This window comes from Mesoplodon mirus (genome assembly GCF_964341445.2).
Source record: "Mesoplodon mirus genome assembly, chromosome: 15".
NCBI lineage: Eukaryota > Metazoa > Chordata > Mammalia > Artiodactyla > Ziphiidae > Mesoplodon > Mesoplodon mirus.
This window is the reverse complement of record NC_138991.1, coordinates 23,765,705-23,779,774: the sequence shown is the minus strand read 5'-3', so window position 1 is coordinate 23,779,774 and position 14,070 is coordinate 23,765,705. Positions and strand designations below refer to the sequence as shown.

Sequence of the window (14,070 nt, the reverse complement as noted above, 5' to 3'; positions counted from 1 at the left end):
TATTCTTGGCTTTTAGTCAAGGTCTCATCCAATAGGCTGGGACTTTGGGAACATGGAGGAGTCTCTGAGCAGGGCTATTATTTGAGGACCAGGGAACTCCAGAAATGGGGTGGGAGTCGGGGAAGGGGACTCTGGGCTTGCTTAGAAGGCCCTCTCCAGGGAGGAGCCCAGGGGACTGGCCTGGCTCTCACTATAAAGGTGACTAATCACTTCGGTCCCCTCTGGTAATTGCAACCAGATGCTGACGCTGGCAACACTTCAGTCCCAACATGTTTAATTACTGGGACGGAGAGTCCCTCGCCCACCCCCACCATGTCCCCCTACCTCCCCCTCTCCTGTCAGCAATATTAATGTCAAACTCGAGGTAGAAGATGGGAGTCTTGGGAAGCCACTGGCATGGAAACAACCTTTACAGTCCTTTCTACCGTGTAGAGCATTTAACTTTTTTACATGTTTCCCTATCCATCTCACAGGCACTCCACAAAACATTCTCTTAAAGTCGGCAGGCCAGAGTATTTTTTATACCCATTTCACAGATGAGCAGTTAACTGAATCATCATCATCAGCAGCAGCAGCAGCAGCATTTTTCAAGCACTTAGCAATTTTCAAAGTGGCTTCACATTCTTTATGCTATCTGAATCTCCTAATTCTCGGAGTCAGTTCAGCATGGGTTAGAGCTGGCTAAGAGTATGGGTTCCAGGATCAAACAACTTGGTTTGTGTCCTGGCTCTGCCACTAACCAATTGGGTGACCTTGGGTATTCATTCATTTATGTACTTAATTATCCATCAACTATACACTGGGTGTCTACCATGTGTTACATCCTGGGCTTAAGCACTGTATCTAACAGTGGACTACCAAGTCTGTGCTCACATTCTGGTGAAAAAGACGGACAAACAAGCAAACAAATGTATAATTTCAGAGAATTCTAAGTGCTGTGAAGAAAAATTAAGCAGGGTCAAAGGGATGTCTATTTTAGATAGGAATGTCTCTTTGAGGGGGTGATGTTTGAGCAGAGATCTAGATGTAGTGAGGAAATGAGCTGTACAAAGGCTTGGGAGAAGATCGTTCCTGGTGGAGGGAACAGCAAATGCAAAGGCCCTGTGGCATGAATGTGCTTGGCATATCTGAGAAACCGGGAGAAGCTGGTGCGACTGAAACAGAGTGAGCATGGGGGAGGTGATAGATGAGGTCAGATCATGCCAGGACCACATTGAGAATGACCTTGGAAACCAGAGAAAGGAAGTTGGATTTTATGTTTAGTGCAGTGGGAATTTTAGTGCAGAGTTTTAAGCAGGAGATTTGTCTAACATAATGATTAAGAGCTGGACTACCTGCCTTTAAGTCCTGGCTCCCTAATTTACCAGCTGTGTAATCTCAGGCCAATTATTTAAACTTTCTGTGCCTCGGTTTCCTCATATACAAAGTGAGGCTAATAATAATATACCTGCCTCAAGGTTGTTACAAATTTTTGTTGTAAGTTCTTAGAACAGTGTCTTATGCAAAGTAAGCTCTACATAAATGTTATCTATTATTATCTTTAAAAAAATCACTTCTCTGAACCTGTTTCTTTACCTGTAAAATTAGAATGAAAATATCTGCTTCACAGACTGCTTATAAGAACTAAATGTATTTACATATGTAAAGCAGCTTTCTTTCAGTAACTATCATATAGTAGGTACTCCATAGATTATGGTTTAAAAAAAAAAAAAGTCAATTGTTAGTATTGTCCTTGTTCACAAATGAGGAAATTGAGTCTCAGAGGAGTTAAGTGATTGACACAAGGCCACGCAACCAGAAATGATCACGGTAGGACTCAACCCAAACTCATGACTCTGAATCCAGGGCTCTTCCCCACAGCAAGGAAGGATTGATCTTTCCTGACATCACCTTATATGAAAGGGATTGCCTGGGAGGAGGGCCTGCAGCCCCTGAACCTCCATCTGTGCTTTTTATAATCCGCAGGACATGGGCCATCCCCATCCAGGGAGCCCAGAGAGCCCCAGCAGGAGCAGAGCCACCTAATCCTCTCCCCCACCCCCTCATCGTTCCGGTTTGTGTTGTTTTAAACTTCCCAGGAGCTGCCACTCCTCTGCGATCTTCTCCACCAAGCTCTCAATGGTTCCCCCGGCTGAGCTCCTCGGGAACTGCACCTTGTCAGAGCCTATGGGCGCTCCAGCGAGGTCTGTCCATCCCACTCCCTGCAGATACTATAATCTGGAAACTGCATGTGGGTGTATGTGTGTTTTTGCCTGTTGCAGGTGTGGTGCACAAACAAAGCAACCACACATTTTCACTTTTATTCTTAAAGTATTTTTATTTTAAAACTTCTTAATATTTAAAAAATGTTTTTAAAAAATTTTTAAAGTAATGTATATTAGAAAGAAAAGTAATACAAATTCATGATGAAAAAAAGTTCAGACAGTACAAGGGAATACACGGGAAGTCCCCCTCCCACTCCAGACCCCCAGTTTTCCAGACCTTCTCAGAAACAACCACTTCTATCAGTCTCCTGGATGACTTTCTATGCAATATAAGCATTGAAAAAAACCTTTTTATTGAAGTACGATGTCTATACTGAATATATTTAAATTACAAACTTAATTTTCATTGTAAAAAAAATAAAATTGAAACAATACCAAAAGGTGTTAAATTAAAAGAAGCCGCTCCCCAATCTCTCCGCCTAGACGTAATCACTGTTAATAGTTAGGGACCTGGAAACCTTATTGTCATTCTTGAGCTCAGAAACCTCAGATTCTTGCTGGACTCCTTCCACTCCTCCCTCCATTCATCTACTTTATCTCCCACTTTACAGGTAAAAACTCTAATAGGTAAGTATTATTATCCCCATTTGCAGCGGAGGAATTTGAGGCTCAGAGAGGGGAGGCGGGTTGCTCAAAACACAAGGCAGATCCAGGAGTTCAAACTCAGGTGAGTGTGTCTGCCTCCAAGCCCGACGTTCTTCCTGCCATGTTCCTCCACCTGGTTCCTGTCCAGATTCTTAGAGTTTAGTTTCTGTGTCACCTGAGGCAGCAGATAGAGTCTCAGGTTAGAATGTAATTAAGGGCTCATCTTTTTCTTAACTTTTTTTTTTTTTTTGGCCACACCTCATGGCATGCAGGATCTCAGTTCCCCCACCAGGGATCAAACCTGTGCCCCCTGTAGTGGAAGCCCGGAGTCTTAACCACTGAACCACTCGGGAAGTCTAAGGGCTCATTTTTTTGAGGAAAGAGAGGACCCAGTCCTATGGGAGCTGTCCCTATACATCTTTTTACTGCCCAAGCCCTGAACAGTGGTGAGCAAATGGCACCCACTTCAAAGAAATGTCAAGCCTGGGTGAGTGGGTATTTAGAGCTTGACCTGGTCAGTGGGAAGGGGCAAGGACTGGAAAGAGACCTGCCCACTGAGACAGGGTCAGCGCCACAGGGGGAATAGCCAGCTGATGGAGGGGATTGTATTATTATCTAATTATAAACCCAAGGAGACTCATACGATACAACCAAGTGGCAGAATCAGCCAGAGGAGTGCCCAGAGGAAATCCCTGGCATTCCCCAAACATCCATGCCTTTGCACGTCACTGTTCCATGAACACTGCTTGGAATGCCCTTCCTGCCTTTGTCTGCTCAGCAGCTTAATCCTTCATAATTAGGTTATATTGTCACCACCTCTATGAAGCCAGCCACTCCCTCTTTATAGAATTTACCACCCTGTAAATATGTGAAATATACATTACTCACCTGTCTCTACTTAAGTCTGTGGACGGAGGCTCTAGGCAGGGTCCATGTGTTATTGTTCTTTGGGTCTCTCCCAGTGTCTGGCACAGGATTTGACACATAGTAGGTTCTTAATCAATATTTGTTTAATGATAAATAAATGGACTCTGATGGAAAGCAGCGAGTGGTTCACAATCTATTACGAGATGCCATATTCTTTTGGTGCCTCGAGCTCTGCTTCTGGCAGTTAGCTTGCAGTGAGAAAGAGGGGAATGATTGAGGGTTATTTTTTTTCCCTCAGTTTTTCCCCTGTCATCCTCAGCTCACCTTAGTCACTCAGAGTGTTGACATGGAGAGGAAGATGGAGCAAGGGGCGGGAAAAGTCTTTGAATTCGTGTCGTAGCTGGCTTTGTGCTTTCTGGGTTTGGCAGATGTTTATAGCTGTTTCTGTCCATCAACAAAGCATCATGGAGGGCTTTTATGGGCTCTTCAGGGATTCCCTGCTGGAGCCCTCTCCTGCACTCCTCTTAGCAAAGGCATCTCTATTGCCAATGGTCATTTGTCTTCTCACTTCTGGAGTCCCTTTACCCCTCTAGGAGGCCCTACCGAACAGGACCCAGGATAGGCCTATGCAGCTCTCCTTCTTTTACTTAGTCCCCATCCAGCCTACAGAAAACATTCCCTGACAAATTCTGGGAGAGCAGGACAACCCCAACACAGCAGCACTCTCCTGGGTCTGCCACCAAATCAGTTAGCAGGCTTGTCTCTTGTTGATAGATTTCCTGGGCAGCAGGTAGATCCGGTCATTATGCTCCCCAACTGCAGTGGGGTTGGGATGTGGTACCTCATACCCTCCTGGAACGCCCCTCTTCCAATCACTTGGCTGAAGCAGTTACATCTTCCCTGAGAAGGGTGGGGACTCACAGCCAGAAATATCTCCACACAAATTTTCTATCCTCCATTCTCTTGACACCATAGCAATAGGATTTAAGAACGTTAAAACAGATTTTAGGCTACTAGAAAAAAGTATATAGATATAGATATATGGGTTTTTAGTCCATCACTTTGAAATTCCACATATGTAAGTTTAAAAAGAAAGAAAGTCAGTCAGTCCAGGCAGCCTCTTGGTATGGGGCAGGGGGAATATCTATAAATAATGAGCAAGCCTGGGGTGCAGGATCGACTTTACAGTCCTGGAAAAGGGTTGAGATAAAAAGCATGTTCCCAGAGATGGAATTTAGGGCATAAAGAAAGAGCTCCAGTTCACTTGGAGGGGACCACGGTTGGTTTTCTTTCAACTGATTCGTTGTCTCTCCCTCCAATCCAGCCTCCTTTGAGGCCTTCTCCCCACTCTAGTTCATCAGACAGGTTTGAAAATGGCCAGACTCTAATTGTGGCTGGATCAAGTCTTTCCCTGAATAAGGGAATGAATGAACAAATTCCCTTTTACAAAAATCAAAGATCACTGTTTATTTTAATCCTCTTTGTTTATTCTTCATGGTCTTAAAGTGTATTATGTAGTTTGTTGATGGATTTTATGTCATTAACCTTTGTAACACTGAGGCTGACTCCATTCATTCATTTCATGGATGCTTATTTAGCACCTACCCTGTGTCAGGCTCTGTGTTAAATGCTAAGAATAAGTCAGACATAGCCTCCTATTCTCATGAAGCTTAAATTTTCAAGGGGGAGAAAGATAATAGGTAAACCAAAATAAGTAAGTAAAAAGTACTATGAAAAGAGTACTGCAATAGAAAATGATAGGGTATTACTTTACATAACATGATCAGGGAAGACCTAGCTGAGGAAGTACCATTTAAGTTGAGATCTGAAGGAGGGGAAGTTGTCAGCTAATCCAAGAGTTTGGGGTAAACTGGTTTAGGAGATGGCAAAGTATGCCATCTCCCTGAGGTTGCAAATGCCCTGAAGTTGGTGTAACATTCCAAATACTGTAGTGTACGTTCTTGCACACAACCTGTTGGGAGAATATTTCCCTGGGGTGGACTCCCACACAACTGAGTCTTTGCATCCTTTCGTCTGTCCAATGTCTGGGATGTTTCTTCTTCCCTCTCAGCATAGTTTGCCTTTAAGAATCACTGTCCTACCCCCCCCCCCCACTTACTTTCTCTTTTTCTCAAGGTAACTATTAAGAACTTGTTTTGTTCTTATAGGAGAAAAATACAAAGATACTCTTATCAAAGTGTTCTCTTTTCAGGTTCCCTTTGGCTGTGAATTGCCTGTTTCACTCCTGCTATCCATTCATACATCCATCTATTCACTCAGCGCTTACTTAGCTCCTATTTTGTACTAAGCCTTGTGCTGGGTGCTACAGATATACAATCTTACACAGTGCTTCTCAAAATATGTTCCCAACGCATCGGGAATCACCCAAGGTATTTGGTTGAATTCAGAGTCCCGGGCTCCACGCCTGGTTTACTGACTCTCTAGTGTGGGAATCCGAGAGACTGCACTTTAAGAAGTTCCTCAGTTTTGTATTGTTTTTAATCCCAACTAAAACTTTAGACCCACTGAGTGGAGAAGAGAGGTGAATGAAAGTGCATTAATAATTTACGCACAAAACGCTATGGAAAAAACGCCTCTAGAGTCCCCTAGAGAAAATCAGGTGTACGCATTAAATTGGACAAACTGCAGTTCTCCGGACGGATGCAGGACATTTAGTCAAAGAAAACACCCTGTTCAAAGCCATGTGTGTTCAAATGACACTGAGTAACTATGCTGTAAGTGTTGTGTTGCCTGAAGCCTTTTGGGGCTTCGGGGGTCTGAAGATGAAGTTGTATCCCGACGAAGCGCCCTTGTTAATTGTACTCGGGTTTGTGGGTGGAACAGTGCGCAGGCGCACCTAGAACCAGGTGACCATACACATGCGCAATGTGTAATCCCGAAGCCAAAAGGGGTATGATTGAGGGCAGTTTTTTCTGTTACTAAAACTTCCCTTGCTCGAATCCAGCAAGCCTGGCTGTCCACATTTCTGGCGAGGGAATCTTAATATCTCTTAATATTATCCCCTTTTTTCTTCTGGGCCACACTTTTAAGTCGGCTGCCAGTACTCAACATGGCGGAGGCCCCTAGGTGGCGCAGTCCGTCCTTAGGCGCGCTGCACGGAGGGGCGGGGCCCTCCGAAAGGGCGGGAGTTTGAGGGGCGGGGCCTGCGCCCCAGCCCCTTGGTGGGCCCCCGCCCCCGGCCGGGCCTTAACTGCTGCTTCAGGTGCTGCGGCGCTGAGGAGCATCCGAAGAATCTGCGGGAGCCGAGCGTGGTGAGGTGGGGCCTCAAGGCAGGCGGGAGGTGCCCGGGTTAACGGTCTGAGGCCCAGAGGCCGGCCCTCTTAGAGCGCCTTAGGGAATTCCGTTCGGGCAGCGGCCTCCAGTTCCCCGGGAGGAGCCCGAGGCCCAGAGAGGGGCTGGGACCTGTCCTAGGCGGATGTGTCCGCGTGCTGCTGCCGCCAACACTCTGCACTCCAGTCCGCGTCAAAAGGGATCTTCCGAGCCCGGGGTTGTCCGATAAGGCGCTGCGCTCTCCTAAGAGTCCCGCTCCTGGCTCCCAGAATTTTGCGGCTCCCTCTGCCTTTGGGGCTTTGCATGTAATCTGTCCGAAAGTCCAGTCCTACTCGCCACCCTACTCTGGAACGCTCATTCTTCGGGACCCACCTTAAATAGCACTTCCTCGGAAACCTTTTCCAACCGCTTTCTGAAGGCGCAGTTAGCTCGCTGCTGGGTTTTTGCACTCATTGCACCGAGTTACTTTTCCTGCTTCTCTTTTACATCCGTGCACTTGTTGGGGCGTTATGCTTTGCCTTTTTCATCTGTATCCCAGGGTCTAGCACGTGATGATCATAATAATAGCTAATATTTATTGAACAGTCACAAAGGTGCTACGAAATGCATTACCTGTACAGGCCCATTTAATCCTCAGAGCAATTCCGTAAGGTGGGTTCTATATCTTCACATTTTATGCGTGAAGAAGCTAAAGCACTCTTAGATCAATTTGCGTAGAGTCCCACAACTAATAAGTGAGTGGAGCTGGGATACGAATTCTAGGCTGTCCGTCCCCAGAGCATGTAATAATTCCTAGATTGCCTTTGGGTTTGGTAAATGTCTGTTGAATTGGTGTTTACATTAGGTCCATGAGTTATGGAGGCCAATATTATGATGCACATGAGAAAGCTTAGAAAGGAGAATTGATGTTCCCAAATGTACAGAGTGAGTTCACGAGGAACTAGAACCTGGTGCTAGCCCTTGTTCCTTCAGTCACACTCTACCTTTCTTTGGTCCTTGTCCATCAGAGAGCCGAAGACTTAGACCTCATCATTTCACACCCTTTAGAAAGTGTCCCTCCCAGAGCTGTGATTTCATATTTCATGATTTAGGGGGCAGCATTTTGTAATGGAAGAGCGTAGAGTTACGAAGCAGATTGGGGTTCAGTAGTTGCTCTGCCGCTGACCACTTATACCCCTTCCGTGTTTTGAGCCTTAGTTTTCTTGTCCATAAAATGAAGGCAATAATTTCTTCCCAAAGTGTTTTTTATGAAGATTGCAAATAATTGTGAGAGAGTAAAGTGCTGTACAAACTACATGATCTGTTTCTTTTGGGGTTTTTTGTTTGTTTTACCTTTTAGAAGGTTATAGAACTGTCAGCATTTTGCAAGACCTTTGATATGGATCATGTTGCCTAATGTTCTTATATCCATTCATTTAGTCAAATATCTAATGAGTACCTGCTATATACCAGGCACTGTTTTAGGAGCTGAGAATACAGCAGTCAACAAAGCAATATTCTTGCACTTGGGAAATTTACATTGGGTTAGATATAGTACACATAATACTCAGATAGGGACAGATGAAGCATGGTAAGGAAAGTAGAAAAATACCAGGGACTTCTCTGGCAGCCCCGTAGTTAAGACTCCCCGCTTCCACTGCAGGGGGCACGGGTTCAATGCCTGGTTGGGGAACTAAGAGATCCTGCGTGCCGCGTGGTGCGGCCAAAAAAAAAAAGAAAGAAAGAAAAGAAAAATACCAGTTTGTGTGGAGGGGTGGTGGTATTTTATATTGGGTGGTTAGGGAACAACTTACTGAGAAGGGAACATTTGAACAGAGAAGGTGGCAAGGGAGCCAATCATGAGGATAACTGGAAGAAGAGGCCCTGGATGAGTGTGTGGCTTGGTGTGTTCCAAGCATGTACAGCAAGGAGGGCTGTGTGGCTGGAGGGATGTGAGCAAAGGGGAGAGGAGTAAGAAATGGAATTAAAACAATTGGAGGCTGGGATCAAATAATTAGGACCAGGTAAGCCAATACAGTGATTGTGGTTTTTGCTCTTGATTAGCCACTGGAGGGTTCTAAGTGACCGAATCTGTCACTGTTTTAATATTTATTTATTTATTTATTGCTTTATTTATTTATTTATGCCATACCATGTGGGATGTGGGATCTTAGTTCCCCAACCAGGGATCGAACCCACGCCCCCTACAGTGGAAGCTCGGAGTCTTAACCAATGGACGACCCAGGAAGTCCCTGTCACTGTTTTAAAAGGATCACTCTGACTATTCTGCTGAGAAAAAGCAAATTTTGAAAGCAAGGGTAGAAGCATTGCTACCACCTAGGAAGCTTTTGCAGTTGTCCAGGTGTATTAGTTATCTATTGCTATGCACGAAATTACCCCAAAACTTAGCAGCTTGAAACAGCAGTCATTTATTATCTCATATAGTTGTGGGTCTGAAATCTGGGAGCAGCTCAGCTGGCTCTTTCTCGCTTAGGATCTCTCAGGAGATCGCAGTCAAACTGATGTCTGGTCTGCTCCCAAGATGTGGTTCCTTACCACTGGGCCTCTTCACAGGACTGCCTGGGTGTCCTCAGGACACAGCAGAGAGAGTGGGGAGAGAGCAAGAGCTAGAGAGAGGGGAGGCCTTTTATGACCTTGTCTTGGAAGTCATTTCCACTTTATTCAGCTTCATTAACTTTATTCCAGATCATGCTCAAGGGGAGAGAGTTTAAGCTCCACCTCTTGAAGGGAGGAGTATCAAAGAATTTGTGGGCATACCTTAAAGCCACCACATCAGGCAAGAGTGGCTTGGCTCAGGATGTTGGTGGGGGTGGGTCAGAAGCGATAGGAACTGGTAGAGCCAACAGGATTTGCTAATGGGTTGGTTATAGGCTGTGGGAGAATGGAGTCAGTATAACTGTAAGGCTTTTGGGCTTGAGCAACCAGAAGGATGGAATTAGGACGTACTGAAATGGGGAAGATTGGAGGAACAGGAGTTCACTTTTGGATGAGTTAACTTTGGGATGCCTGTTAGACATCTATATGGAGAAGTTAAATAAACGTTTGGATTTAGTATAGGAGTGTGATGTGCCAGATGGGGTGGAGATGTAAACTGGGAGTCATGGGTGTATAGGTACAGTTTTAAGCCATGAAACTGGATGAGATTATCTAGAAAATGAATGTAGGTGGAGAAGAGGTCTGAAGCCTGAGCCCTGGGGCCTCCAACCTTGAGATGGTGGGGAGGTGAGGAGGAGCCAGCAGAGGAGACTAAGGGGAGAGAGGCCTTAGAGGTAGGAGGAGGACGGAGTGAGAGGCCCCACATATGAGATTTATATAAGGAGCTGTGTGCTAATTTCTTTTTTTCTGGAATAAGAAACAAATTGTCTCTGCAGACAAATATATATATATATATATATATATATATATATATATATATATATATATATATATATATACACACACACACAGTTTCTTTGCTCAGGAAATAAAATGTCTGTGCCCTCACGTGTTTTTTCTTTTTTGCTTTAAGTGACAAATTCTGTTTAATAATACCAGTTCTCCTCTTAGTCCTTGTAACATTTACACCTCTACTTCAAGTTTAGGTGGTGTTGCTGCTATTTTTAATTTATTTAAATACTCCTTTTGGAAGAATTTGGATGAGAGGAGACAAAATATATAATTTATGTCACTCTTCTCTCACTCTTCACTCTAGGTTCAGAGGTCACTGCCCTTCCCAGCCTGGTTCCTAGCAAAAGTAGGAAGTCAGTCTTCCTCACTGTGGCCAGTTACCTGATGCTAAGCTGGGGAATTCATGAGTGTTTACAGGATAAATTAACATATAAAAGAAGTGAATCTTTTTCCTTTTCCTGTGGTAATGATAACATCTATTCAGTGGTTCACAGTTTACGGAGCACACTGACATCCATTATTCTCACTGAATGCAATTCAGTCTGTTACCATTTGCCAGCTACTGACCTTTTCCTTTCCTGAGGGCCATTGAAACCTACCTTTCTTTTGGAGCTATGCTAGTTTATTTATTCTCTGGCTGATCCGACAGTGTGTTAATGAAAAGTGCTGAACTGTGTCTTGAGGAAGCTCAGAACTGAATCTCAATTTCAGAAAAATTCCTGGTGTAATTTTTCTCTGTTCCCTCCATCTTTTTATTCCTGTTTTTTTTTTTTGGCGGGGGGGGCGTTAATCATAAAACAATTCAAATCATTTTTAAAATAAACTTAATTTTTAGAACAATTTTAGATTTACAGAACTTGCATAGTACAGCAAGTTCCTATATACCCTGCACCCAGTTTCCCCTGTTAGTAACATCTTACATTAGTATGGTACATTTGCTACAATTTCACATCATTTTTGAAGTAAGTGGGGCATACCAATAAAATATGAACAAAATGAAGTTACTTCATCTCTGTAAGCCTCAGTTTCCTTATCTGTAAAATGAGAGGGTTGGACTAAATTTTTAAATAGCTCTAAAATTTTTAAGTTATCTGCTAAAGTAAAATAATCATATAATTCTAATATAATTCCATTTTTTTACTGAAGTGTTACTGTCATTTTCTAAAATAATGTATACACATTAACAACAGCCTTATTCTAAAAGAGGATTTAGAGAATTCCCTGCCAGTCCAGTGGTTAGGACTCTTGAGCTTCCACTGCAGGGGGCGCAGATCAAACTAAGATGTTGCAAGCCACTAGGCGTGGCCATAAATAAATAAATAAATAAATAAATAAATAAATAAATAAATAAAAAGAATAAAAGAGGATTTAACAGGAGAATTCCAGGAACTATGAGAGGGCTGCTTATATATTAGGTTTGTATAATATATATAAATATATGATTATAAATATATATAATATTATTATATTAGGTTGAATTACGTGAAATTATCATTAGGTTAAAAAAAGGGCAGATATTGGCAATTTCATGGGGTTTAACCGAATGCTTTGGGGGGTAGGGATTCAGAGGAGGGTTAGGGAGCCTTTGGGGCCTCTGAGACTCTGCAAAAGCCTGGCCCATCCCTCACAGTGTTCGGAGAGAAAAGGCTCTTCAGGTCCCTTGAAGCATCTCAGAGCTACTCTTGTTGTTACTCGTGTTGGCAGTAAGAGCTACTTCCCAGCAGGTTTGTGCCTCCAACCAGAAGAGAGAGATTGAGCCAGCATTTCACAGCTGTGGTGGAAGGGCAGAAAGGGAGGACACTGGAAGTACTAACCCAGTTGATCAGCTAGGAAGAGGCATCCTGGGGTGTTGGTGCCACTACGCCTTTACTGGTGCCACTCTACTCTTCCTACCGTATGCCCTTTCCTTACTGTCTACTACGAGCTCAGCAAACCCAGGTATCTGCAGTTGCCCAGGAGGTGATTAGTAAGCTGAGTTTTCCTCTGTAACTCTGTTATAAGAAAAACAATAGCCCAAGTGCAATGACATGACAACTAAAATCTGCTATAGGTGTGAGGGAGAGGCTAGGCCAGGGCAGGGGCCTGAGGCTAAGGTGACCTGGAGAGCATATGCCTTATCTAAAGGGGCCAGAAACTGTTGCACTGCAGCCTGTTGTCACCTTGTGGGAATGTGGGTCAAGGGTCCCTAGATAGGCTGATTATCCAAAGGAGCCAGAAATATGAATTTTTATATGTATTTTGCCAATGGTAAATGTTGGCACCTAACTTAAGTTCTTAAAAACCATTGTATAGGCCACACAATGATTGAAAAGAACCCGCAGGCTACATTTGTAACCTCTGGCCAAGGGTTTAGATCTGCCAGGAGTGAGGCCCACATGCATTTCTTCATTAGGCGTTGTTGACAAGTTACTAATGACCAAAATGAATTAGCTCCTGCCTTTGAGGAACTCACAGGTTAGTGGAGAAGATAGACAAATAGTAATGATAAGATGTAACATGGACATTCTCTCTATACATTAAATATAAATTTATATATATTGTATATATGGCTATAAAACGGATAAATTATTCCTGGATACATCTGGGAGGACCTGATAGGAAGTGGCATTTGAGCCAGGATGTAGAAGATCAACAGTTTGGTGCATTAAAGGGACATGGGGCCCCTGAAACTCCCACTGTATGTGCAAATGTTACATTTGCATTTGCTATATATGCCATTTTCTTCAGATTATGAGACTGATGCTGCCAAGAAGGCAGCTCTAATAGACCACTTTCTTGATAGGTAGCTGGAAATACAGATACTCCTCAAACCTGCTGATGGGTGTCTCAGGGCCGATAAGATGAGAGAACTCTACCCCCCTCCTCTGCCCCCAGGTTATCGTGTGTTTTAGAGGCCTAAGCAACTCAGAGGTCATGGAGCTGGGCACCCTCATTTTTGGATGAAGAGCCTGAGGAAGTGGCGTGCTCGAGGTCCTAGAGCCCATTAGAGACAGAACTTGGACTAGCACCCCAAACTCTTGGTCATCTTGCCTCCCCGTCTCCTGGGTGTCTCTGAAGTCACTGGTTAGGCTGGCCTCCCTCACCTGCCCCCATTGCCCTGTTCTGGCCCATCTCCTGGTGGATGAGGAGGGTTTGCCATCCTGCTGAAGCTGGTCCCTTCTTCCCTCTGTTTTTTGGTTCCCCTGCCTGAAATGCCTGCTACTCTCTGTCAGAGAGTCAGATTGCTTGTATTCAAATCCCTAGTCAACCAAATGCCAACTGTGTGAACTAGGACAAATTGTTTAACCTTTCTGATTTCTCAACTAAGGCTTAGCCTTTGTAAGCCTCAGTTTCCTCATCCATATGTAAAGTTAAAATAGTACCAATGCTGAAGTATGATAGGAAAGCATTGGAAGGTTTCAAGATTCTTGTGAAGCCAAAATGACATGGTATGTGTAAAGCACTTCAAGTGACTGACCCATAGAAGCACTTAACAAGTATTAATTATGATGATGATGATTCACAATGTTCACAGCCGCACAGGTTGGGTTAAATGTCCTTCGGTTGTCCTCCCATACTATCCTGTGATGTCTCTGTTATTACTGCACAGACCACATTGCATTGTAATTGTGTCCATCTCCCCTGCTAGCCTAAAATCACCTTCAGTGATTCATTCAGCAGATGTTTATTAGGCACT

At 43.9% G+C, this 14,070-nt stretch overlaps 1 protein-coding gene across 3 annotated transcripts in view; it reads left to right on the top strand.

Moving 5' to 3' along the window:
* Positions 1–6,869: 6,869 nt before the first annotated feature.
* CEP250 (centrosomal protein 250) overlaps positions 6,870–14,070 on the top strand; it is a 48,673-nt gene continuing 41,472 nt past the window's right edge. For 2 of the 3 annotated variants that reach the window (XM_082644168.1, XM_082644165.1), the window contains exon 1: positions 6,905–6,993. The gene's annotated coding sequence lies outside the window, so the exon portion shown is untranslated. Of the gene's footprint in view, positions 6,994–14,070 lie in introns of all 3 variants that reach the window. The other variant, XM_082644167.1, reaches the window with a different exon arrangement.